Source organism: Solanum stenotomum, chromosome 7, assembly GCF_019186545.1.
Source record: "Solanum stenotomum isolate F172 chromosome 7, ASM1918654v1, whole genome shotgun sequence".
NCBI classification, from domain to species: Eukaryota; Viridiplantae; Streptophyta; class Magnoliopsida; order Solanales; family Solanaceae; genus Solanum; species Solanum stenotomum.
In genome coordinates this window covers 23,327,470-23,331,922 of record NC_064288.1, presented here as the reverse complement: position 1 = coordinate 23,331,922, position 4,453 = coordinate 23,327,470, and positions in this window count along the sequence as shown.

Genomic DNA, 4,453 nt, shown 5'->3' with positions numbered 1-4,453 from the left:
GGTTTTTGATCCCTAACACTACTCTTTAAGTTTTTGACTAGAGATTTAGGTTTTGTTTGTTTTTTAACTCAATTCAAGCATTTTGGAGACTTGTGGATTGTTACCCAAGCTGATGGAAAACATAGTTGGGAACCATTTCTTGCTCTTTATTATGTGTGGCTAAAACCCCCATTCTTGGGGGGTGTGATTATGTGATTAAATGTTTCAATTAGCTTATGGGTGTTAGTATTTACTGATTTTAGTATTGATTTGAAGTGAGTTTAATTAGTAGTTGAGTTTTAATTGATGAATTGTAGTTGCAAATGTAATTCTAGCCTAGTATTTTGAGCTTGCTTGAGAAAGAGTTTTTAGAGTTAAAACTATTAATTGATGATTGTAATGATCGGGTTATTGTCGACTTAGCTTGAGAAAGTGGTTCTGAATTCAATCTTACCAATCTAGCTCGAAAGAGTAGATTAATTGAGGTATTGGGTTGTTTAACTTTGTTATGCTTGTCGAGGTTTGAGAGAACTCGTTTGATTCGTGATAGTTGATTGAGAAATGGCTATTGCACCTAAAGTCTAGCCTACCCACTAAGATTCAACGACTTTTAGTAAATATTAATCACCCACATAGCGAAATTGGCGTTCAATCAATCACATTCCCAAGGATCCTTCTTTACTTGATAATCGTAGTTGTTAACTATTCAATCTAATCCCCCCAATTGACATAAATTGTCAAACCCCTGCCATTTACTTTAATTGTTTCTAAAATGTATACTTCTACTATCAATTAGAACACTCCTTCACTTTGTAATTGAAATCTTTACTGTATCACTCCCTGTGGGATCTGTAACACCCCAGAAAATTTTTCGAACTAAGATTCGAACCGTCCTTCGTAGTGAGTGAGATTTTATCAAGGAATTAAAAATTTCTTAAGTGTTAAGGTCACTAGATATAGCACCTTGAGTTCCAAAAAGAATTAAATTGGAAATAGTAAAATTTGAAATTTTAAAAATTATGCTTAAGTAATGAGTTTTGCGTTCACTTCAAACAACCATAACTCCTAGTTCATGATGATTTAGGTGTGCTACCAGATACCGTAGGAAAGACCTGTGAATTATCTTTCCAACGCCGCCAAGTTTGCTAAGTTTTGAGGTCGGATGAGTGAGATATGGCCTTTTGAAGTTAGGCTGTCCATTTAATGAAAGTTAACCGGAAATAGTAAGGGGTATCTTGGTCTTTTCCTTATCCAGACAGATTTAATTCGTTTTTAGTAATATTTTAGAGGTCTAATCTGATTAGGTTCAGTTTTATAATTCTAAAATACACCAAGAAGAGAAAAGAAGAGAAAAGAGGAGAGGATTGAGCGTTCGTCAAAATTCTTGCGTGTTGTAGCGGATTTTCGCCATGGGTTTGATTCCTAAGAGGTATGTAAGCTTCCATAGTGTTGGGTTTGTTCACCCACACGCCAATCATATTATTTTCAGCGAAATTTCATTCTTGAAGTTGAAAGATTAGAGTTCTTGATAGGTGTTCTTGACGTTCTTTCTAAATCTTGTTGTGTTGGGTTTTTAATGATTTCTTGAGATCAAAGTGAGTGTTTGAAGGGATGTATTGAGTAGATTAGAGTGTACTTATGTTAAGTAATCAATTCTAAGTGATTGGGGAAGAAACCGTTCAATTCTAGGCGAAATAGGGTGAGAAAACGAGCAAAGAATTTCGTTGAGTTTTCTTGGGCCTGGCGTGATGCGCCAGCCAGAGCTCCCCAAACCCTCCTTAGAAGTTTAGGGGCAAGCGCCCCGCGCCACCCATAGCGCCAGGGTCGCCTGCCCCATCCAGTTTGTTGTCGGTTGCCCCGTTTGAGTTCGTTTAAAGTACACCTTCACTCTTTTTCGATTCTAACTACTCTAAACTAATTCTAAACACCTAGAAATCATTCATAACATGATAATAACCTTGAATTCATAATTCAAATTCAAGGTAGAGCTAAGAGTTAAGTTTTGAGAATTCTTTCGATCATTCTAAGAAAGCCCCTTTGAGTCCTTTTGAGGAGTCTTCTACAACTTCTAGTAACTTGTTTCAAGACTCGAGCAAGTGAGTATGAGGATGAAAAGAATGTATTCATGAGTCTGCCTTGTCATCATGAGATCCTCCATGTCATGAACCAAAACTCTTGAATTCATAATTCACATTCAAGAGAGAGTTAAAAATAGAGTTCAAGAAAGTCTTTGAGTTAAATTGTGAATCCTTTGAGATCCATCATTGATTTGAGGAAATAAGTAAGAGAATGAAAAGAGTTGTATACCTGAGTTCCATGTTATTGTGTAGACCCTCGAGTAGAGTCGTTCATGCCTATAACTTCCTGTCACGACCCAAGCCTAGGGCCTAGACGTGACCGGCGAATGGGGAACCCGAAGGAACCCCAAACAAGCCTCATAGCATATCATTACACATCCTTGGTCGCGGAAGCAATTAAAATGACCATAAGTGATAAGAATAATCAAAGGGGAAATCGGGACTAAGGGAGCAAGAAAANTTGAATTGTTCATGTCCATAATTCCGCATGAATATTATAAGTCGAACAATCTTGAGATGAGAAGTATATTTGAGTCTTTGAGTTGAGTAGTTCATGCTCATAATTTCGCATTTCACCCTCTGAGTTGAGCATTCTTGAAATTAGTAGTATCATTTAAGTTCTTGAGTTCCAAGTATTGAGTTCTATCTATGGTTATTGAAAACCTTGCATTGAGTCGTTCAAGTTCATAATTCAGCGTGAATCATATTTTAAGAAGTCTTTTACAAATGTTTAAACTTTGTGTTAAGACTTAAGCTTTGAAGTTGAGTAAATAGTAAGAGTAAAGTTCATTTTCTTTAAAATGATATATGGGAACTACATATTCCCAAGAGTAAATGTTTTCACATTTAAGATGAGAGGAAACTGAGATTTCCAAAAGAGTTTTGAGCAAGAAAGGGAACATCAATTCCAAGAAAGCTTTTAAGCTAAGTTTTGAGTAATTATCTCAAACCAAAGAAAGAAGTTTGTTTTTAAAACATATGAGCTAAGTATATTTTTGGGAGTAGTATTGAGCACCAATACGGGGATGCGAGTTCATATTAACTCAAGTCTCCATAAACCATCTAGCCATCATGGGTATTAATGGGTCATACTTTTTAGATGATCACATAAGTTAAGCTAATGGATCCACTAAGTTAAGCGTTCTATATGACGACAAAGTATAAGACAGTTCTGGCAGCATGGGCAAGACACTGTATCACCACTTAGGCTCATAGTGGTGGTTGTCGATTAGAGAATCTCCCACAAAAACTATATTACTTTATTATATAAGTAAAGTTGAGTTTGTTATTGCATTTTCTTTAACGAACTAAGTTGTTTTTACTGTTTTATAAAGTTTTCCATATATTGCATGTGTATTGTTGCTTTATATTGAGTTGAGTACCCATAGTCGAATATTATATCTCTGAGTTGAGTATCTTATCCTTGAATACTTCTGAGTTGAGTAAGTTTGAGTAGTTTTGAGTATTCCTTGAGTTGACTAAGTTTGAAAAGAGGTAATTATGTCTCCTTTTTATCAAGTTTCAAGCTTATGTTATGTTTTAGAATTTCTCTTACATGCTTGTACATTCCACGTACTGAGCCATTTGGCATGCATCTTCTCATGATGCACACACATGTATTCAGGATCATCAACTGGAGTTTCGTTGATACATCCAGAAGTTCGAGTTAGCTATGGTGAGCCTCCTTGTTTTCGGAGGATTTCATTTACCTTTCAGTTTAGTCAGGATGTCGTGGGTCTTGTCCCGACTTCCATCTTTATCAGTTAGAGGCTTCATAGATAACCAGTATAGTTGAGAAGTCTGTATTATTCATTTATTTTATTAAATGTTTTAAAGACTTAAGTTGCCTATTTTATGGTGAGTTGAATATTATTTTTATATTCAGAGTATTTCTTTTGAGCTAAAGTTTTATATTTCAATTTCATGGATTTTTATTTAGTTTTTAAGCTTTGGTATGCTTGAGTTAGTCTTCCGCTTGTAGTCAGCCAGGATGAGGGTTCGCTTGGGGACCAACAATGGATCTCGAGTGCCGGCCACGTCCAGGGTGTAGGCTCGGGTCGTGACAAGATCGACCCCAATTCTTTGTTGAGTTTATACTTGATTGCGACCGTCTACACTTAGAATCGGATGAAGTGTAGTTCAGCGTTATCGTTCCTCCTGAAAGGGAAATATACTTTGATATTGACCTTCTCCCAAATACACAACATATCTCTCTTCCTCCTTATCGTATGGCTCCAGCAGAACATAAGGAATTACAAAAGAAATTGAAAGATTTGTTGGATAACCCCAATCAAAAGTCGGGTCTTGAATTGAAAGTCAAGGTTGGGTTCTATGTCATAGTAGAGTTGTCAGTGGTTGATAAAAAATCCGATTCTGTCCACTTAAGTTTTTCATTA